Raw genomic sequence first — 24,054 nt, forward strand, 5'->3', positions numbered from 1 at the left:
CAGATAGTCCCTGCAGTATTTTGTTTTCATGATGAAGAGTCTTAATTGAATCAAGTCTAAATTCTTGAAGCTGCTTCACAAACCTGAGTGACTCATTATCATTATCAGCCATCACTGCGGGATGATTTGACAATATATGTCTTGATTAATCGCTCTGTGTAAGCCAGACAAATATACCCATCACAATATGCCAAAGCACAAACTCTCATTAAAACTGTCCCCAAAATAATGATATATATAATTATAATAAGAAATTATGGAAACCGTGAAATCTCAATTTTGAGAAACTGAACCATCAGACGTTGGGCATTTTGCTTGATAGATAACTAAATAATACAAGTATAATAGTACAAATTCTCTTATCTGGGCATTTGAAGACCTCCTCTGTGCTTTTGGAAACAAAGGGTGACATTGAAACCACCGGGACCCCCTTGAAAACGAGATGGTGCATCTCAAGGGGTTTATCCCAATGAATAACATTTCTATATATATTTTTTTTTTACAACTTTCTGACATTTTAAAGACCAACACAATTAAAAAGCTAACCTGAATGTGAAAAATAAAGAATAACTGACGGATTAATCAACAATGTTTGTTGCAGCCCTACATTAAACTGAGTAATCAACAAACTACACAGAAATGGGTTCGTTTTACAGTCTCAACCGATGAGAAGTACCTATACTATAACCATTTTTTATATAAAGGATGCATTTAGGATTTCTTCTTTAAAAACAGATAGGAAAAGTTTTTGATCGTGTCGTTGAATTTACATTTTTGTCATTGCCGTATGCAAATGTCCTCTCTGCTTACAGTGATGACATTTTTCTCCCAGTGTTGATGCCTCTACTTACAGGGATGACCTTTCCAAAGGATTAGGCTGCGGCCACACGAGGACGAAAACGGTCGTTTGCGTTACTGTTTAGTGTCATATAGACCGTTCGGCCACACGAGGACGACCGAATACGGCACTAAACGACTGAGGAAACGATAACGGGTCCCAAGGTGGATAGAACGGCATACGCAACGCTCTGGGGGGTCCAACGGCTCCGTGTGTACGCCCTTACGATCATTTCCTGATAATGATGAGGCAATAGCTCCGCCTCTCCCCACCTCTGCTGCTCACCCCCGCATCAAAGTAAACTGCACACTGAATTCAGATTATTTATCTTTCTCTCGATATGGACCTAAACGCGAGTGAAGTCTAATCTGACAGGACGGAGACACGCAGCTCTGCTCACCTGCAGCTCCTCCCGCTGCAGCAAAACACACACTTCAAGTCAGATCATCACCCTTACCTATTTTAATTACCTCTCAAACTCCCTAAACTAGTTATAAATATATTTATTTTTACTGTCGGCCGGGTCACTCATTACTGGATCAGCTGCTGCATGAGACAGACACTGGGCTGTCCGAAGAGAGGGAGGAAAAAGAGAGGCTCCGTGTATTTTATTATTATATTATATAGAGTCGTTATTCATTTGTTTTAAAGCTCAATAAATAACAAAGAAGACCTTTGACCGGCACTTTTGTAATTTTGTCCGGAAGATTTAAACTTTAATACACGTTGACTGGCGAAAAACTCTGCCCGGTTCCCTCGGCCCCCACCGCGGCGAATAAACAGAAGGGCAACCATGACAACCATGCTTCTTCGCTGCTTTTGTGGAGGAAGTTACAGCGCCACGTAGAGGCTCCTGCATATGTACTGCAGCTTCTCCAGCGGTTGGAGCTAAACGGAGCGGTCTCGTGTGGACAGACACTATCCGGATAACTATTGCGTGTGGACGGAAGCTTGTTTGCGATTGCGTTAATCCTATGCGTTTAGCCGTTTTCGTCCTCGTGTGGCCGCAGCCTTAATTAGATTCCTTTCCTTGGTGATAATGTCTGTAAAGAAACTGTAACACCTTTTAACAAGTTTGACTTGCCTGAAGGCCTCTCTGAGTTGGCTGATGGCATCTTTGACCTCAACGGGGAACATTTCAAAACAGCGGTGAAGACGATCTGATTGTAAAGCCTGGTGTACAACACACACACACACACACACACACACACACACACACACACACACACACACACACACACACACACACACACACACACACACCAGTCAGTCTTTGAGAGCAGTGTGTTTGTTGAGTCTGACACTTTGCCGCTCTAAGCCTATTACTGTATTCTTTCTGTGCTCTTCACAACACACACACACACACACACACACACACACACACACACACACACACACACACACACACCACACACAAGCATACAGACACACACACATAGTGGTGCTATCACTAAGACCTTATTCAATAAGCCCATAGCATATCCTCCAGCCATATCGCACATCACTCTCCCTCCAAACACACCCTCCGTCACACACACACGATATCTGAATCTTCTTCTTCCTGAGTTGTGTTGTCGTCGCTGTTTGTTGAGAGTATCATTTACAGCCAAGGTGTTTGAAGAAAGACACCTCTCCTGTGGCGTGTGTGTGTCTCTTTAGAGTGGGGCTTTACCGCTCCTGACACCGTTATCAGCTCTAGTCGAATGTATTTCTTATCGAGGTGGAGGTGGGGAGGAGAGGAGGAGGGGGGGGGACAACGGCGACCGACAATACAAGCTTATCAAACGTCCTCAGCCACGATTCCGCCTGTCACTCAAGACCTACGTGCACGCTCACATGCACAAGCAAACACACAGACACCAGTCCCTTTTTGATTGATAGATGGCTTTCCCCAACAAACAGAAAGCTGGGATCAACATCCTTGTGGCCCAAAAACACACCCTCACGAAGTGGCAAAAACGTGTGCGTGTGTGTGTGTGTGTGTGTGTGTGTGTGTGTGTGTGTGTGTGTGTGTGTGTGTGTGTGTGTGTGTGTGTGTGTGTGTGTGTGTGTGTGTGTGTGTCTGCGAGAGAGAGAAAACATTCCACAGTAACAAAGGTGGGATTAGGGATGCATTAGTTGGCTGTGAAGCGAAAGGCCTGTCAATAACAGCAGCCAGAATAAACCCTGAAACCTCGATAACAAGACAAAGGATGAGCCAGATAGCAGCAAGCAAAGAGAGGGTGAGGAGGAGGGAGAAGGATCAATAGAGGGAGAGAGGAGGGGTGAGGCAGGGAGAGATTGATGGATGGATGGATGGAGAGGCAGAGAGAGCGGATCAATATCAAGAGAGACAGGAGGAGAGAAAGTTTTCAAAAAGACAACTGAAAGGGTGAGGTTGGGGGTGAGGGACAGCAGGATAATGGAGGAGAATATGCTGAGAGTCGGGATGTAGGTAAGAGGCAGGGTTTGACTGAGATGGGTCGATAAAGATGGCAGTAATGTTGTTTTATATTCTGCTGTAGCCCAAAGTTTGGTATTTGTATTGAACTGAGAAGGATATTATTTCTGAAATGTTCAAAAAAAAAGGTGAGTGACTGAACTAGAAGTTATTAAAAAGTATAGGGGTCTGCTTTTGGGATTAGGAGGCCTCTGAATTTATCATCACATTCATGTTTTTTCAGGAACTTTGTCTGATCCTGGGTCAGAGATATGGCCCCCAACAAGTACCTGCCATGGTTTATTTCATTGTTTAATAGAGATGATTAAGATGTTTATGTAAAAGCTTTGTTCCTGCTGACTTCCTCCAAGGACAGCACGGTGAAACGACCTTCACGTCTAATGCCAAAGGATGCATTCTTTCTCAATGGTGCTTCTGCCTGAAGCACAGTCAGACTCAAAGCAAACGTCTGAAGGTTATCATTAGAGGATCCTCAATCAAATCTTATTTTTTAATGTAAGATCCTAAATACACACTTAATGAAATCCTAGCCTAAAAAAAGACCAATACTCTCTGTGTCAGCCTCTGTGATTTAAGAGTTGACACAAACCATCCATCCATCTTCTTCCGCTTATCCGTGGTCGGGTCGCATGGTAGCAGTTCCAGCAGAGAGCCCCACATTTTATTTTCCCTGGCCACATCAACCAGCTCTGACTGGGGGATCCCAAGGCGCTACCAGGCCAGCGAAGAGATATAATCTCTCCACCTGGTCCTAGGTCTACCCCTTGGTCTCTTCCCAGCTGGACGTGCCTGGAACAGGTGGCATCCTTACTAGGTGCCCGAACCACCTCAACTGGCTCCTTTCGACGTGAAGGAGGAGCGGTTCAACTCCGAGTCCCTCCCGGATGACTGGACTTCTCACCTTATCCCTAAGGGAGACGCCTGCCACCCTGCGGAGAAAACCCCGAGATACTTGAACTCCTTCACTTGGGGTAAGGACTCATTCCCTACTTGGAGTGGACAGTCCATCGGTTTTCTGCTGAGAGCTATGGCCTCAGATTTGGAGGTGCTGATCCTCATCCCAGCCGCTTCACACTCGGTTGCGAACCGATCCAGTGAGTGCTGAAGGTCGCAGACCGATGAAGCCATTAGAACCACATCATCTGCAAAAAGCAGTGGTGCAATCCTTAGTCCACCGAACTGCAGACCCCCTCCCCCACGACTACGCCTCGAAATCCGATCCATGTATATTACAAACAGGATTGGTGACAAAGCGCAGCCCTGGCGGAGGCCAACCCTCACCGGAAATGGGTCCGACTTACTGTCGAGGACACGGACACAGCTCTCGCTTTGGGAGTACAGAGATTGGATGGCCCTGAGTAGAGACCCCCTCACCCCATACTCCCGCAGCACCTCCCACAGTAACTCCCTGGGAACCCGGTCATACGCCTTCTCCAAGTCTACAAAACACATGTAGACCGGATAAGCGTACTCCCAGGCCCCCTCCAGGATCCTTGAAAAAGCTAAATCCGTCGTTCCACGACCAGGACGGAATCCGCATTGTTCCTCCTCAATCTGAGGTTCGACAATCGGTTCGACAATCGGCCTGACCCTCCTTTCGAGTACCTTGGAGTAAACTTTCCCGGGGAGGCTGAGTAGTGTGATGCCTCTTTAATTGGCACACACCCTCTGATCCCCCTTTTTGAAAAGGGGAACCACCACCCCGGTCTGCCACTCCTTAGGTACTGTTTCCGACTTCCATGCAAAGTTGATGAGACGTGTCAACCATGACAGTCCCTCAACACCCAGAGCCTTCAGCATTTCCGGGCGGATCTCATCCACCCCCGGGGCTTTGCCACTGTGGAGTTGTTTGACGACCTCAGTGACCTCCCCCCGGGAGATTGGTGTTGATCCCCCGTCATACTCCCTCTAACATAGAGGGCGGAGTTGTCGGGTTCAGGAGTTCCTCAAAGTGTTCCTTCCAACGCCCTAACACTCCATCAGTTGAGGTCAACAATGTCCCATCCTTACTGTACACAGCTTGGATGGTTCCCTGCTTCCCCTTCCTGAGGTGTCGGACAGTTTTCCAGAACAACTTTGGTGCCGCCCGAAAGTCCTTTTCCATGTCTTCTCCGAACTTCTCCCACACCCGCTGCTTTACCACGGCTGCTGCCCTTCGGGCCTGTCGGTACCTTGCAACTGCCTCGGGAGTCCCCCGGGATAACAAATCCCTGAAGGCCTCCTTCTTCAGTCGGACGGCTTCCCTGACCACCGGTGTCCACCAGGAGGTTCGAGGGTTACCGCCTGTTACGTTCCCTTGTAGAGCTAGGGGTACCAAGGGAAGTAGCGACACACCAGACAGCCGGACGAGAGAAAAAGGAGAGGAAACGGAATGCCGAAGGAGTTTAAGTGAGGTTTTAATGCGTCAATAAGTAAGGCGGCTCACCAGCCAAAGTACAACACAAACGTACAACAAACAACACAACTATGCTGGGTCTCACACAGAGACAGGCTGCACACATGCAGCCAGACGAGAAGGAGAGAAAGAAGGCCCTCACTGCCGTCCTCCTCCGGTCCTATATGGAAGTCCTGATTGTTAATTCGGATCACCTGGGGGGAGGCTGCACCTGGGGACAATCAGAGGGAGAGAGAGGAAAACACACACACACGACCACACACACACTACGGCACGTAACACCGCCCCTTGAGGCACCTAGGACCTTGAGACCACAGCTCCCCACCGCGGCTTCGGCAATAGAGGCTTTGAACACCGACCACTCTGGTTCAATATCTCCAACCTCCACAGAATGCCCGAAAAGCTCCACCGGAGGTGTGAGTTGAAGGCTTCCTGAACTTGGGCCTCCTCCAGACGTTCCCAGTTCACCCGAACTACACGTTTGGGCTTACCAGGTCTGTCCAGAGCAGGGGTCACCAACCTTTTTTAGGGTGAGGGCTACTTTCAAAAAATAAAACAAGTCAGGGGCTACTTTTACTCCTCTTTTCTTTTTTTTGCAGTGTATATATTTAGCACATTTTAACATTATTATATGCTTACCTTTAACCTTTGTGTGCTGTTTGGGTCTGTGGGACCCGTTTTCAGTGTTTACTAAAAGAACATGTATGCAATTTAATTATTTGAACCTGCTTTATTTGGGGGTGGACGGGCCTCACCTCCTCTAGGGGGGTCCTCACCTCCCCTAGTGGGGTCTGGGGGCATGCTCCCCCGGGAAGATGTTTTTTAAAATGTTGAAGTTAAATGCATCAATCTGGTGCACTTTGAGCATAACATGAATTTATGGATACAGCTCTCAACACTCAGATGAAAGGGAGCTGTATACTTTTCAATAATCCAAACATCTTTAGAATATGATCACAACCAATAACAAATCATTTAAACTTGTTTATTCTTATCTTATGTTACCTAGTTAGCATTCTTTCTTTTTCTTTATGCATATTTTACTAATCACTCCCCTTTTAAACTGTTTTTTTTTTACTGTACTATAGTACACATTGGAATGATTTCTTACTTTATCTATATTAAATACACTGTACAATATTACCATGATTTCACAATATTTAGCTGTAATATTTTACAGTAAATTACTGTTTTACCACTTTACAGTCTTTACCTGAAATGTTCACAATATAATACTGTAATTTTGAATTTCACAGTGAAATCAATACAGGCACAGTTAATTACTGTGAATGTACAGGATAAATGATTACCAGGATTTCACAACATGTTACCGTATTATTTCACAGTAAAATACTGTATTCAGACCGTCCTCTGTGATAACACAACAAATTAAGTGATTTTCTTGCTTTCATCGCTCTTGCTTGGATTTAAATACTAATTTCTTTCTTTGGTGCAGGTTTTACTTAAATTGAAAGGGGCACCGCTGCATGTGCCTTAAAATAAATTATGCAACATATACATCTATGTAAAATTGAAATGGACCTGCACCTGGTCTGCCCCTGGCTCCGCCTCTGCCCAGGTGTTCCAAATTCCACTCAGCCATGTATATATAAAGAGAAGCTGGAGGAGAAGGATGTCTCGCCTGTCCTAACGCCGGGAGACACTCTTAGAATACCTCTTTGCCATTTTGAGCTGTAGGCCATATTTTTGCAGGTGTGTTTATGTTTAGCCTGGAGGACCTGGTAGTCCAGTTTTCGCATCTTTATTTTGTTTCCCATAGGGTTTATAATTGATTTCTGGTTAGGGGGGGGAAGTTCTGGGTCCTACGGCCCGTGGTGTGGCTGGCTCGGGTTCCCTCCTTCAGGCTCCGTGGCAAGCTACCAGACTCTCCCCGACGAGATCTCCTTCTGGGCTTGGCTTCCGAAGGGGACCCCGGGCCTCCTCCGGGCCGGGTATCCTCACTTCCTGTGTCGTCTTTCATGAGGTCTTTTTGAACCGATCTTAGTCTGGCCCCTTGCCTGAGACCAATTTGCCATGGGAGACCCTACCAGGAACACAAGGTTACAGACAACACTGCCCCCAGGTTCATCAGGGCACACAAACCTCTCTACCACGGTAAGGTGCTGGTTCTTCAGAAAGGACACACACACTATTTTATTTTTTTCATTTCCAAGCAATGAATTCAGACCCCCTATAACGGTAACCAGAAAATGTAACAGTCACGTTTTTTTTCAGTCAAAATCACAATCTTGTAGTATATTGTTTATCCTCCATTTTATCTCTTTATTTCTTAATTCTTTCCCCTTGTCTTGTTATTTTCTCTCCAAGCTATTTGTATGCGCTATGTTGTGAGAAGTGCTACATAAAATGAAATGGGTTGATATCAAATCATGGATGCATGTTGCTCGGGGCAATTTATAAAAGTACTCGTTCAGCAGTAACTTCTGTTATTATTGAATGCAATGATACATTATGAAATATAAAACAAGAGGAAAAAAACAAGTTTGCTTTAGAAATATACTTGCGTTAATTTCAAGTTCAGAATTCTCAACGCTATAAGACAGCCAAGCAGTATCAAGGATATATTTTAATTAAGAACATTTGTTGGTTTGTGGTTTGTAGCCTTTTTTTTTTACAATAATCAAGATTTATTTCATGTTTCGGTAAGATTGATATCTCGCAGTCAGGGCCGTCCCTGGCCAACTTGGGGCCCCAAGCGACATTGTGAGATGATGTTTATTATTATTATCAACAGTTACTTTTTTATACAGTGAGGTAAATGGTAAATGTATGTCGTTCAGTATGCGTTTACAGGTGAATACGTCTGCATTTTCTGCCAAATACTAGCCTCAAAAAGATTAAAATATAATTAATGCAAATAAATTACTTCTACTAATAATCATAATCAATTCAATAATATGTTACTTTATTATAATATAGTTGTAATATAGTCAAGAAAAAACATGCTTATTACATACACAAACTGCATGATATTTCTTAAATCTGTATTCAAATGTAGTTCACTCTGTCAGCAATGTATCAACAACTACACACACATTTCTATCAGTACTTCTCTGTGTTGTGGTTGACATGTCGATGACTGTTAGGAGTTAAGGGGGTGCATGGAGAACTGCGCACAAGCCGAGCGGAGCTCATAAGCCGAGGCCCCCTGCGCAATGTGAGGCCCCATGCAGCCTGTATGATCGGCCTGTAGGGAGGGACGTCCCTGTTTTCAACTAGATATCATTGTTCATAAACTGTTACACAACAGTTGAATATAGTTGGCCTTCAGCCCAAGGAGCCGTTTTGTTGATGGTAAAGGAGCTACATAATTCGCCTATATGCTATTTATCATTCTGCAAAAGACATGCCATCTTGAATTGCTGGATGGTGAGCGACGGGCTCTTAGTCACAACAATCCTAGAGAGGCTTGAACCAATGACAGCAGGGCGGCGGGCAGCATCGAGTGGGGAGGGGCGTGTAATTGTTTCACCGTCTCTCATTAATTAATTTCCCGCCTTAATTTATACTGGGAACTCTACATAGGTCTGGGAGCTATAGGTAATGATACAGAGGGAAAGACATGAATACTGAGGAGAGAGAGAGTGCATCCTGTTGCCGTCAGCGTGGCAGCTAGCTGTCACACAAAGACACAATGAGGCCCGGCGACAAACGGCCACTTAAAAAAACAGCCTGGCAACAGAGAGCAAATTCAATTAGAGAAGTAATTAGTAGATACAGGGCCAGGCAGCGGGCTGCTGCGACGCCACAACACAGGAATTAATAGGCGCGGATAGGAGGAGGACGCTGTCATAATTAAGAGGCAATCACCTATGTCAATGAATACCTAAAAAAAACACGGCCCCCAAACGCAAAACTATTAATTCAGCGATCAAAAAATATTTCAGCAGATGATTAATACAGCAAATTCATTTTAAAGGACTAATTTCTGGAAAGATAGCAAGACAATTGCACATAATGTACTCCGACTGGCATTTATATTGCTAATTAAATTTCTTCTTTCTGATAATTTGTGGAAGGATTGCTCACGCCTGTTTTTTTCTCCTCCCCCCGTGTATGTGTGTTTGCTTTTTATAGAGTTATGAACCAATGGAGGCAGTGTTGCAGCAGTAAATACACGGCAGAGGCTGCGGAACGAAGCTGTGTCTCGAAACGCCTCCCTGCAAAACTGTGCTACGCATGGACGCAAAAAGCAACATGACAAAACAAAAACAAGACGAAAAACTTGCCGCTTCTTTCCTTCTTCAACTCGGCATCATCCCTACACCCTCCCTTTATTTATCTCCCCCTCAACACCACCTCCCCCACAACTCCAAAGATACAAAAGAGCCAGCAATTAAATTAGACGATAAGAACGTCAAATAAATCAGCAGGTTATTGATTGATTTGTCCCTCTCTTGGGTTGGGGGGGTGGAGGGTGGTGGCAGCTATCATTGCACACCAACAGCTCCTCTATCGCTAACTAATTACTCTGTTTCTAAAATCCCTCAGATGAGACACCAAGGTTTCATAGAACAGATAGAGAGGCTTTGCAAAAACACAGAAGCGGAGGGAGACGGAGGGATCTGAAGGATTAGAGAAGCATCAGAGAGTGTAAACAACAAGAGAAATGTTTCTTCTGGGTAGCCTTGGTGTCTAACATCGGTAAGTGACAGGACTGTTTGTCTCTCGGCCTGATGTTGCCGTCACCGACATCAGTGTAGAAGTCTCAATGCTGTTGGAAAGTCATTAATCTAAACAATGAGCTCCGAGCTGCCCGGAGAAGCTGCAAGGTGAATCAAGTCCAAGGTTTCAACAAAGTGAATGCAAAAACATAAAGTGGTACAAGGGTAGAGGCCATACACTGCTGTAAGTATAGACCTGAGATACAGTCACTCAACACTAGAGCAGATATCTGTAACTTAAAATGTCTAATGAAGGTATTTGTAGGAATTCACCTCTTCACTTCTATTGACTTCATTGTTCCTTAAGTGAAGCCGACCTTGCATTAGCCATTGGAAAGTACATACAGTTGACAAATACTTCAATATAATGGCAAAAACCGAGACCCTAATCATGTGAAGAAAAACTGAAAAATAAAACATTTAAATGTCACGTAATACTCCATTACAACGAACACAATTCTAAACTGAAACACCGTATTTCAGTATAGCCTATGGAGTATACAATGTTTTTTCTCCATTGGAGGGGTCCAGTTAAAATAAATACCGTTGAAACCCACACACACTAAAGAAACTAACTTCTGCACCCAATAGATGTTTGTGGATTAAACTAGGAAAAAACAGAATCTAAAGGATTCAGTTTTTGTTTTGTTTTCAGCTTCAAACCCTTTTGCACAAAAGTTATCGCAAGTTATCTCGCTCTGAGCCTCTGACCTTGAAATAGTTAAAACTGTTGAGAAATCCTTCAGAAAGAACAGTGTCACTGCTTGTTGGTGGCTTCTGTTTTGTTTACGCATAATTATAAAAATAAATACACAGGAAATGAAGCTCTCGAGGCATTAAATTGGATGAAAGTCTAAAACAGTGTCGGTGCATTTGACTTCAGGATTTGGCATTTTCTGAGTCTCCTGGGACACTAAACAAATTCACCCAAAAATGACTGAATATCCACACCAGAGAGAAATACCTTCATATTTCATCTCATCTTCTGCGAGAAAATGAAAAGCAAGGCCTACGTTGAAGGGGAGGCAGGCTGAAAAACTGAGTGTCCACATCTTTCAAATACAGATTTAGTTTTTCTGGCTTGCTTAAAAATTGGAAAGAGATCTCCATAAGCAACATTTAAATATTCATCTGTGTCAGTTGGGGGTTATTTGGAGACCCATTTTGGAGTGATGTGAGAAAAAAAAAATCCACTTAGCCATATCATCACCTACGATCGGGACTCATCAGCCTGGCAATAGGATAAAACTAATATGGCCTCAGATTTCTATGCAGGACTAGTTAATGCTATATACTGAGGAAGGTAGATGATCGACTGGGGAGCAGAGAGGAGAAGGGAGGGATGAGATGGACATTAAGTGGCCTTCGTAGTCTATGGCCGCTGCCTCGAGAGCCAATTACCAGGCTAATGGAGTTAATGCCAGAGATGAGATGGGCTCAGGAGATGAGAGAGGAGATGGGATAGCGGGAACGCCTGACACTGGGACAAACTGCAGCGGAGAGCACGATTAGAGTTTGTTAATCTGATGGGTAAATCATTAAGCATCAAACATACAGTATGAGAAACCAAAACGGGTTGCAGGGGCAAGGAAACGTGGCACAAAACACGCAGATCCGTCTCGATTTCATGATCCGTCATGTTAGGCTGCAGATTAAAAGTGTGATCTCCGAGCTTATGAACGATTTAGCCAATTACAAACGTTATCTAAAAACGCTTTAATTTGCCATTCAGAGCTTCAACAGGGGCCCTCGGAGCCGTCAATGATGGTGATTAGAGCCCAGATTGCGGCTATGAAAAAAAAGAGGCCCCAAAACATCTGCTCTCAGAGTGACTTGGAGACGTCAACGCTGTAAAAAACTGTTCTTCAGAGCCAGGGATCTGATTAAAAGAGGAGAGGAGAGAGAGGAAGAAGGAGGGAAGAGAAGAAGAGGATGAGATTAGGAAGGAGAGGAAAGAAGAGGTGGAAAGACCTGAGTTGGTCGGCTGCCAGCTAGCTCAGTGTGACAGGGAAGGCCCATCTGCGCTCCACGACACTCAAGATGGCAGATGTAGAAGCAGATTGATTTTCATTCAGCTGTCATGATACACAAGTGGGGAAAAAACACTTGCGCGCACACACACACACAATCATGGTATTTGGAGGGCTCTGTCAAGTGCCCGGGCTGCTGTTGGCTGTCTGTCTGCCAAGCTGTTTCTCTCCTTCCTGTAATTTCCTCATTCGCTGCCACTCCCTCTCTCTCCCTCTCTCTTCCTCCCTCTGTCTTTCTCAACGAGCGCTAGCAGAATCTAAACGCCACATCTGGCGCTCAAATTAAATCATTTACAGTCCATAGAGAGAAGCGCGTTTGGTGACAATACAGCCGGTGGGGAATCAGTGTGTTTTCTCTAAACTGTGACACCATCGTATCCTCTGGCATCTGATTAGATGTCATGGCGGCGCTGCTCAGATGTGTGAGACGTGTTTTCTTGCCGCAAGTTATAAATCGGAGGGTTGAAGATGTCATGGAGGGAGCTGATCATCTGGTGGCGTCGCCTCTGACACCTGCACTCCTCTCCCTTTGTGTCATCGCTTACATCTGCGAGTCTGTCAACTATGTGGATTTTATTTCAGTTTGGGGATGCAACATCCTGCGTCAGGATAGATGACGCTTTATTTATTGCAATTCCACAAATGTTTACAAGGTCACTTGGGTGCTAGTCTGAGATCATTAGTTTACATGTGTGGAGTATGAAAGTGAGTTGTTACTCTTTGAAAGTGTCTTGTGTTTAAGCAAAACATAAGCATGGAACTATACTGGTCAAATCCCAGTTTCAAAGTTTGAATTTCTGAAAATAAAGCAGAGAATTATTTGAGTTGTATTGCCCATCTGCGGTAAGACTTAAATGTCATCCAGGGTCAAACGTGTTAGATCCAATTGCAAATAAACCTTTGGAAAATAAGTGCAATAACAAACAAAAAAAGTATCCTCAAGGGACGCAAGGATAGATAGACTATTTCCTTTCTTTAATTGACCGATTGATATGATTGAATTTCCAGTCAACCCAAACCGACTCCAACAAAGGGAAAACATTGAGACTGGCAGTAGCAGAATGCTGCATCAACAAGCCGTAACAATAACAGGAGCAGAACAATAACAGGACTCTCTTCCTGCACTTCACCCTATTTATAATCGAAGAGAAAATGGTTCACCTCAATAGAGTGGCGAAGTCACGCCCATCTACTTCCCGTCCATGGGACCTTATTTCGGAAAAATTATGTATTGAAGTCAATGGAGAGAGAAAACGTATCTTTCAATCCCGTTTGAATTGTGCCACGAATTACATATGATGTTTGTCAATCTTAAAAAATCATTTCCATGTCAAAAAAGTCAAAGTTTGTCATAAAACTGTTGAAATATAAGACTATGAAAAATATGCAACTGGAAAAAAATCCCAGAGTCGCGTAAGTGATGTCACAATTGTTTTCCTCCGCTAAATATAAGAGATAGTTAAGATAACTTTAACAAGATGCCTGTGTGCTTAGTACCATGGTTGTAATCATACCAGCAATGGGTCTCGCTCGTTCTTTCGCTTCCCGTCTGATGAAAGGACCAGGAGTGGCTGGATCAAGTTAGCTACCTAGCTAGTAGCAAGCACCTCAGTTAGCATTACAGCCTTGTCATTTTTATTAGCCTTAACATGAAGTAACCCAAAATGTTAAACAGTAAGAGTAGTAGTCATATTTCGTGAACCCTTTGAAGAGTACTGTCACACCGGTGTGATCATTCTATAATACACCATTTAAGCCCGGGGGAGAAATGCTAACGCTACATTAGCATCTACGATATTTTCTACTTCACGCTATCTGCACAAATGGTTGACATTAAACATTAAAAAGACCAGGCAGTTCAGAGAGAATAAAAGGAAGGCAGGCAGGCAGGCAGCTTTGCATGACATTCTTCTGGACGTGTTTCATTGTGGTGATATTGAGGGTAGTCAATCCCTTGTTTAGCAAGACAGTAGTGACGGCCATCTTGGTGACGTGTGTTGTTGTGGGAGACCAGAGATGTAGTTCATTCAGCGTTTCACACACAAAAATGTGTTACTTCACAGTTTTACGGCACATTTTTTTTGTTGCATAATTCTCTTTTAAATTGACAAACATCATGTGTAATTCGTGGCACAATTCAAACGGGATCAAAAGATAATCTTTCTCCCTCCATTGACTTCAATACATTATTTTTCCGAAATAAGGTGCCATGGAGGTCCACCGGAAGGGGAGGGACTTCGCCACTCTATAGATTAAAAAGGACCTTGAGATCAGAGCTGATGTTGGGTACATGCCGATTCTTTTGGGTAAATAAGAGATATCCTGAAAAAGATTTGAGACACACCGCACAACCAGTGGATATCACTTGGATCTGGCCAAACTCTTATTCAAATGGTTCTTAGATACTAACACCTTAGTGGAACCTGTAAAGATTCCTAGCTTGAAAATGGTCCATTTAAGTCCAGAGCAGTAAACTGTTTCCCGTGACACAGTGGAACAGAGGTTTACAACTGAAAGGTGATTTTGAAGAGTCTTCCACCTGAAGGTCGACCAGGACGCTGGTCAAGACCTGATGGTGCTTGAGTTTATGTGAGCCAGGGACAAGGGAGATAACAAAGGACCAAAGCCAAACATGAACTATGGATCATGGTCAGTATCTCAAAGCCCATTCATCTCAAACCAAGACCGTATATAGCGGATTGCTGCATTAGTATCAAGAACAAATGCCATTTTAGAAAAAGCTTCTGAGATGTTATTTTGAAATGAGTAATCATTCCAAACCCATTAGCAGCTTATTCATAGTTTGTCTTAAGAAAATAAGCTTTCAGTACTCAATAATTACTTAAGGCAGGGATTTGGTAAAAGGTACCACAGCAACGCACTCCCATTAAAAGCACAAAACACATTTTCACAGGACGACCACTGTGCATAATCTGTCCATGCCGTCAGAGTGAACAATAGTGACCACTGGGGTCTGTCAATCAGCTGATACTGACACTATTAAACCATTCCACCCCCTGCTAATCACATTCAGCTGTCCTTAACTGCTGCCCTGTCAATGGCTGATTAAGGCCTAATAAAATCATAAAACATTTCTCGTTTTTTTCAGGGTTTCGTAGACATGTCGTTTCAGAGATTTTGGGAGACTTGATAGAAGGCTATTGACTTGTAGCCCAGCCTGGGAACGGACTGACTCCTCTGAAATCTCTATAAAATGTGAGAGTGGTGGTCATCCATCATTACAGTCACACAGCACAGGCCTTTGTTTGTCCGCCGCTGGACAGCACTGGACTGGTCTGGATACTGGCAAGACTGTGGTGTGTGTGTGTGTGAGAGAGAGAGAGAGAGAGAGAGAGAGAGAGAGACAGCTGAAATAGAAACAGTGTGAAACAGAAAACAGTGTGTGTGTGTGTGTGTGTGTGTGTGTGTGTGTGTGTGTGTGTGTGTGTGTGTGTGTGTGTGTGTGTGTGTGTGTGTGTGTGTGTGTGTGTGTGTGTGTGTGTGTGTGTGTGTGTGTGTGTGTGTGTGTGTGTGTGTGTGTGTGTGTGTGTGTGTGTGTGTGTGTGTGTGAGAGAGAGAGAGAGAGAAAGAGAGAGAGAGAGGGAAGCAGTTGACCTTGTGTCAATTAGGAGCCCGTATCGCTCCATTCCCCAGGGGCGAGGCCGACTCTGAAACATTAAATCATTTCATTCACTTCTAACTGATCCTGCTGTGTGTGTCCCCCCCCCCTCACACACCGCCTGCCTGCGTCTGAAGGCTCCCGCAGCTGGGTCGCTAAACTGTGGATGAAAGTCGCTTGAAACTCAGTGACGCTTCATTTAGCAAGCCAAGAGGTAAAAAGAGCAATAATCCTGAGACAGATGCACAAAATGTTTCATTTGATCAACTTATTTGGTTCATTTAGAAGACAGCAGGGATGCAATAAGAGAGAACATCTGCTGCAACTTAAGTTAAACACTTTCCTCTGCGGAGTGATTTACCCACGTACTGACACTCCTTTAAAAAATAAATTAAAAATAAAACAAGTTATGTATGTGTTTTCCTTATGGAGACTATACAGTACGTCATTGTCATTACTGTATTAGTTAGCAAAACACCTGAACAACTTCAAACAATAAAGAAAGTTGTCTCCAAATTTGAGTTTTATTTTGTTTTCACAAGCTATAGTACTGTGTTCAATTGGGTTTGAATGTATTGCACTAACTACAGTAAATTAAAGAATCCCACAAAATCGAATTGCACTTAACAGTACTAGGGAATTTTAACTGTTTTGAAAATAAATAATCCTCAAAATAAAACCTCACAACAATTGAGAATGGGTTACATGAACGGTTACTTTTGAATCATGATCAGTAAAAAAAATCCAGATACTGATGTTTATTTTTTTCTCCAGATAATGTGTGGGCCTATGAACAAAATACATAAACTAGTCAGCAATGTAAGACTGTGATTATATCCAAACTGAAATAACTTTCTTATCTTCAGTTAATATGTTAATATGAATTTGCATGGACACTCACTCATTTAGAAAGTATCACACACACTTAGGCGTTGTTGAACTTCAGGCGAATACTCAAACAGATTTAGTAATAAATCCCATATTTCCGATCGTTGTTTGTTGGTGGCAGACTCCAAATCAGCTTTTCCATAAAATCCTCACTGACAAAATGTGACACACTATTGTTGTTCTTTGTCTCCATATCACTCTAATCCTCTCTCTCTCTGCCTCTACATCCGCTCTCCAAACCGCAGGGAAAGGCCTCAGTACTGACCGACGTGAACACACACATACAGTCTGCTCTGTGGGTCTTAGTGGGGGGCTAAGCTGTGTGGTCACATTTTACATATGTGTGTGTTTTCGTATTAAATGGAGAGTTGGCCTGGGTGTCACTTGGCTTTGGCTGTTGGGCAGTTGGGGGGTGTGTGTGTGTGTGTGTGTGTGTGTGTGTGTGTGTGTGTGTGTGTGTGTGTGTGTGTGTGTGTGTGTGTGTGTGTGTGTGTGTGTGTGTGTGTGTGTGTGTGTGTGTGTGTGTGTGTGTGTGTGTGTGTGTGTGTGTTAGGACAGGCTAGCTGGATTTGGTTATTCTGACTTTGTGTGTAACATGTTGGCACATGCTCAGGTTGATTGTGTATGTATACATGTGCATGCCTGCATCTGTGTTTGTGTGTGTGTGACCATTGTTGTAGGTATGCTGCAGATCAGTCTAAGCCTTATAAAACCTATTGTTGTGCAATAAAACCATCCTCTCAAATCTCCTATAACCTCTTTGTTTGAAAGTCTATCCGTGCTTCTGCTCATGTCACTGAGGTCTGCTCTACAATGCACTGCTGCAGACAGAACACTGCCGTCACAACTTCTAAAATTTGAGGTACAAAATAAATAATCCTGTGCTTCTCTTAAGTATCACTAGTGAAAGGTTGACATTAATCCCAATGGGAAGTCCACAAAAGTTCAACTAAAGTGAGTGAAAAACATCAAATGACCTATAACATTAGCTTGAGGCAATTAGAAACATGCTAGCTTGGGTATTATTACACTGATATTTAAAACCACAAACATTGACAGAACAGCTCTACAAAAAAGTATCAAGATGGAAGTCAAACAAGTTCAGTATTGCTTGGTCATAGATAATGGCCGATGTGACAATTTAAAATAGATACATAATTAAATAGTAAATCGTTTTGAAACACAGAATCGCAAAAACAATAATTTTATCAGTTTCTCCTAAACATATTGATAGCTGTTTTAAGTATCCATATATGAATCAAATAGCAACATGTCTATAATTTCATACTCATGAGCAAACTGATTCATGTATGTCAATGTATAGCTGACAACATGTTTAATATTTACAAACAAAACTTTTCCCCTTCCTGATAATTCTATGATTTTGAGGGGAAAAGCTGTGGTATGTCACCAAGTAAAGACATTTGTTGTAATGTATGTGATAATCAACATAATTGAAAAAGACTGAACTCAACGAAATGAATGTAAAGCAACAAATAAACTGCACCAGGTGCACTTAATACAGGTGATCCCTGAGAATACTGAAACACAAAGTAATAAGAGCATAGCCCCATAAAGAGACCAAATATGTAACGTAATTTAAAATGATTTAAGATGTCTAATTATTAAACAGAACTGAAATTCAATAATAATCAACAAATCTTTACAAAGCATTCACACCATTGTCATTCAAAACTTTAATGTTATTAAGGTGTATTATCGCAAATACAAAAGTGCCAATAAGTCTGCGTTTTCCTTCCTCCCCTGACTTCTCAGAAAGTCCCTGAGCTTGTGAAGTCTCCTCGCTGTTAACTAACGCTTCACTGATTAAAGTGGATTTAGAGCTTGTTGCATTTGATCAAAGTCCAGCTGATATCAGAATAACAGAGCAGCTAAGCCCTCACAGCCAAATCCTTAATAATACTCCCACACCACCCACAACAAAGACACAGCCAATACAAGTAAATGAACATAGGCAGAGAAAATATCATTCAAGGACCCCTCCCATTCGAGTAAAATAATACTGCTGAATACAAACTGCCATAATTGGTGGGAGAATTAGGTGGATAAGAGATGGGAGTGGGACAGTAAATCCATTCAGCTCATCTGTTTACTACTCGAGCTTTTGAAGAAAAGTGTTGTCTGTCCTTGTTGGTGTATCACAAAGATTAGCACACACAGAGTTATGGATTTGTAAAATTATTTGTATATCCTATTGATCTCTTAGAAAATGTAAAAAGCCAAACCAAAAGTATTACGATAAGAAGTTTGATCATGTTTGCATATTGGTGTTAAAGTGTGTTGGGAATTATAGCTGAGTGCAGTTTTGTAAAATGCTGCACTTTCAGCTGTGTTAATGTGCTGCTTGTAACTTCTCCGTCAATATTTTCTCTTTTAGCACTGACCCGGGCAGTCGCTGCAGGGAGAGTGTAGCACTCATGTGTAATGTCTTAATGTTCCATACAAGAGAAGCGACCTCTGAAAGAAATGCACGCACACACTCTTCTTCTTTCTCATGTTCCTCTGAGGAAGCGGTAAAGTTTTCTGCATCTACCTCCTAAGTGTCTGGCCTTCAGCTATGTTACCCTCTTCTCTTCATCCCTCCATCAAGTCTTAATGTGTTTGATAAAACATCGGGCATAGAGGGAAGGGCACAAGGCGGATGATGTGCTTTTTTTTGGCCAAAGCAGGCATCAGCTAAAGCACGAGGATAAAGGGCTGAGTCTGTCCGTCCAGCCGCTGCATTAAGAAACCGTCCGGCTTCTTTTCAAATCCAGCCACTCTCGGCGGACCGCTGCATCTCAGGGCTTTTGTCCCTCCCCCTCAATCTCCCCATCCCAATGGCGCATTCACCCACACCCGCCCCTCGGCCCGCTGCTGAGTGTCTGTAATGGTCCAGACGAGGAAATGGGGGGGGGGGGGGGGGGGGAAACCTGAGGAAGTGAGAAAAAAAAAGTGGAGGAACTGGAGGGTGAAGGAGGGACGGGACAAAAGGAGGAGAGAGGAAAGTGAAGGAGAGAGTGGTGGCGGAGGAGAGAGAGGGGACACGGGAGTGAGATGCGCGGGGGGGAAAGGAGGCCGAGTCTTTAGGAGGATGCCAGGCGGCACTAAGCATCTCTGTCACTGCGCAGTGAGGCCTGCCTCCCCCCCCCTGCCCTGACCCTCCCCTGTCCACTTCATCCTCTCGTCCTCACACACTCGCACTTTCATTAGAGTTTGCTACACTTGTAAGGACCCTCCATTGGATTACTTTAAACCTATTGAACCCGAGGCCGTCTTTATTTATAGGCTTAATACATGTCGCAGCAAGCCGAGTCATATGTGGTTATAATGAGGCACGTTAGGCTTCACAGGAATGCCACCATTTGGCATGTGAGTGTTACCATGCATGTCCTTGAGTACTTTGTATAAGAACTTGCATCCAGAGGGTCGAAGGCCCTAAGTGTTTTGTTTTTACAATTTTACTTTTGAGAACTATCATTTCCTTGAGGCCCATTGAAGCAACTTCGTGGTGTTGGGTTATATAAATAAAACCTTATTTTTGCATTGGTTCACAGGTAAAAACAGTGGCGCCTTCAATATGTGCTGTAGATGAAACTGGGGTTCAACAATCTGTCGAATTTATTCCAAAGCACTTTTCTTCTTTACCAAATTGAGACAAGTTGCAACATCTTTGCTTCACTAAGTTAAGGGACCTGAGCGCTTATCCAAATGGATAATTTCTGTTTAACAATAACAGCACCACATAACTTGAACATTAGTGTTTAAAATGTATGTGTGCGGGAATATGAAACTAAATAATCATCAGTCTGCATTGTTTCACGGCACAGAAAAGGAAGACTGTGCTGTTCTTCAAGTGCAAATGGAGATAAAGTTAAAGTTTCAAAATGGTCATGTAATTCCACACAAACTAAATACTTCTAAAAAGGTGCTCGGGATAAACGTTTTAAAAACACTATCATTGTTGTGAGGCCCACAATCATCCCAAATGTGGAATCATTTGTTTACACTAAACGCAAGAAGGTTAAAATATGCGCTTGATGACAAAATGGTTTGGAACATCGTTATTTGGCTGTCAACGACTGCAGTCTTCCTGTCTGGTCCTCACAAAGAGCACACACCCATCACGTACACACACACGTACACACACACGTACACACACACACACACACACACACACACACACACACACACACACACACACACACACACACACACACACACACACACACACACACACACACACACACACACACACACACACACACACACACACACACACACACACACACACACACACACACACACACACACACACACACACACACACACACACACACACAGCCAGTGGCCTCAGGACTAATTGCTAGATTGGAGCAGATTTTCTAGTTCAGTTCATGGCTGTAATTGTGAGGAGAGCAGGGAGGAATGACAGGGCCTCAAGCTGAGAGGACAAATCACCAGGGGCCACCGATTAGACTGCACTGATGTTCACAACCATCCGTGTGCGTGCGTGTGTGTGAATTGGGGGTGAGGGGTTAAGCCAACCATCTCTCAATCCTAGGTTTCTGTGGCACTGACCCCAAACTGCCACGCACACCAGGTTGAACCCAACAGACCCCGCAGTGCGACTGAAGACAATATGAGAAACAACTTGTGTTGAGATAAAACTACACTCTTGAGTTTGTATCTCTCCAAATGACAGGCATGAAGAATCCATACATCACGTTTTAATATGAACTCACTTAATAATAATAATGTATTTACAGAAATGTAGAATACGGTTTGAACTTGTTTCGTACTTGTTAATTTGAAGTAAATAACATATTTCAAAATAACTGTAGTCTGCAGGCCAGGAGAGGCCAAAATGTAGAGGTGTGTTGAAATGGTTTAAGCAGATGGGGGAAATCTGAAATTAGGGGCAATGTTTGAAGTCACATATTTAAAATCTCTGCAGTTGCACAGTCTAAAAAGACGCAAGGCATACTGCGGTGTGAAAGCGCCTAATGGGGAAGTTGAGTTTGTACTGTAAGCTCACATCTCATACTCAGAAATGTGTGCTAATGCAATATACACCCGGGCATTTATCGTACGCACAAAAGCCACAAACTCTGCAGTTGGAACGAACTACAATTTGACATCGTACTGATAAGGTATAAATAGTATGTTAGTATATGTGATTCCTAATATAGCCTGAATATATACATACCGCTTATTTTAAGCAGGTTTTGTGTGTGAACTGTACACACTGAAAAAGAATAAATGTAACTCAAAATATAAATGTAGTTACTAGAATAAGTATGATTACTAAAGGAAAGGAAACTGGAAAATGTAGATAGTGATCACCTGCAAGATAACTGACATGACAAAAACAAGAACTGTGTAATTTATTGTTAAAGAAAAAGTAACGGCAACACATTGTGACACTAAAGGATTTTAACTTTATTTGATAAGTCCTTCAACAAAGCACATTAAACAAATGCAACACTGTTAAAAAATAAATGCTAATTTTACATGGTGTCAACAACCAACCAACCAACCAACCTGATTGCTGGATCTGATACAAAATGAGGGACAATATCCTTATTACACCAGTCCCCTCTGCCTCTATCATCAGACCCAGCGGGACAGAAAGGAGAGACCACAGAAATGGCAACACACAACACCCACCCAAGCATGCACGCACACACACATAGAAATCTCACTCTGAATGCACCACAGTTATGATGCTAGAAGATCAATCTCCATAAAAACTGCATGGAAACTCTTCATGGCCTTTTGGTTGTCCCTCACACTCTCTACATCTGCACCCACACCTGGACTCTTGCATCAATAAGAGTGAGAGAGAAAGTGGTGAAGGAGGCGAGATAAGATTGGAGAAAAACAATCTGAAAGACAGACAGCCAATCAAAATATTCTCAGTCGCAGTCACAGAGTCCGTCAATCATTCGGACAATCTGTCCGTCAGCTTACCTTGCAGTGATGTCATGGCTGTCATTATGACAAGGCCCGCGGTCCTGATGTCTGATTGGACGTGGGTGGCTGAACCAGCATTACATCCATGGCAGGAAAAGCACACAAAATGACTCCACTCCTGAAGCTGGAATACTCAACTCTTTCTGCCCAAATGTAGATCTGTTATACCTCCAGAATATTCGAGTTCTTATAAAGTAACTGACTTGAGATTACTGTTCCTACACATACGGCATGTTTATGCAGGACAAATGATATATTTCGATCTATGTAAACCCTCCTGGCTAGTCTCCCATGTCTTGTATGTCACTTTATCTGCCCTACCTGGCCTTTCCTCCTCCTCCATGTGACACCTTATTCCTCTCCCAGTCCCTCACCTTTATCCCACCTTCACCAGGTTCCTATGTCAACCCCACCCTTCCAACTTCACACCTTTTTCCCCCTGGCCTGCCAACCCCTCGTTCCCCCAGCCTCGGAGCTCGTACCCCGGCCTGGGCTCTCCCTGTCCCTGCCTCTCCTCCAGCCTGCCTTCCCCTCTCCTCTGCCTCCCTCAGCCCCAGCCTTCTGCTCAGCGTTCAAGGGGAGAGCCAGCTAGGAATGCTGTGGCTCTAGACGTTTTGTCCAAGCCCTAGGTCTCTTTCACTGAGGCAAGATTAGTTCATACAAAAACTCAACAATACACCACTGAAAGCCATTGTTGATATTCAACATTTTTCACATAGCGGAGCAGAATAGACAATGCGGCAGCCGGGAAAGCCCGAAGCGGACTAGCAGGGTTGATGGCTGATGGTATCTCAGCTGAGCGTGGGCCTTAATCCTTTTTATACACACAAACCACAAGTACACACACTTTCAACAGTCTGGAGACAGCAAAATCAATACCGCTCCCTCTCTCTCTATGTGTTGATCAGTGGGGGGGTGAGTATGATAGGGAGAAAAAAAGAGAATAGTACTGTTTGTACCTCTGTGTGTGTGTAGGATTGTCTTGGAGTATAACGAATATTTTGAGGTTTTTGTTTTAGCGTTGTTGCAAAAACTTAAAAACAAATAAGATGGAAATTCACCTTCTATGAAATGTAAAAAAGACATGCAACAGTCTTCTTCATTGAAAATCAAATCCACTATATTTGAGGCTTGCTGTTATGATAAATGCTGCCGACATACCTGTTATTATAATCTTAAAAGT

At 43.2% G+C, this 24,054-nt stretch overlaps 1 long non-coding RNA gene across 1 annotated transcript in view; it reads right to left on the minus strand.

The window, feature by feature from the left end:
- Window positions 1–23,476, minus strand: part of LOC117445803 (uncharacterized) — an 83,301-nt gene extending 59,825 nt beyond the window's left edge. The window contains exon 1 of the long non-coding RNA XR_004552044.1: window positions 22,869–23,476. This is a non-coding gene — a long non-coding RNA (uncharacterized lncRNA). The remainder of the gene's footprint in view (window positions 1–22,868) is intronic.
- Window positions 23,477–24,054: the final 578 nt, after the last annotated feature.

Source organism: Pseudochaenichthys georgianus, chromosome 4 (genome assembly GCF_902827115.2).
Source record: "Pseudochaenichthys georgianus chromosome 4, fPseGeo1.2, whole genome shotgun sequence".
Classification (NCBI taxonomy): domain Eukaryota; kingdom Metazoa; phylum Chordata; class Actinopteri; order Perciformes; family Channichthyidae; genus Pseudochaenichthys; species Pseudochaenichthys georgianus.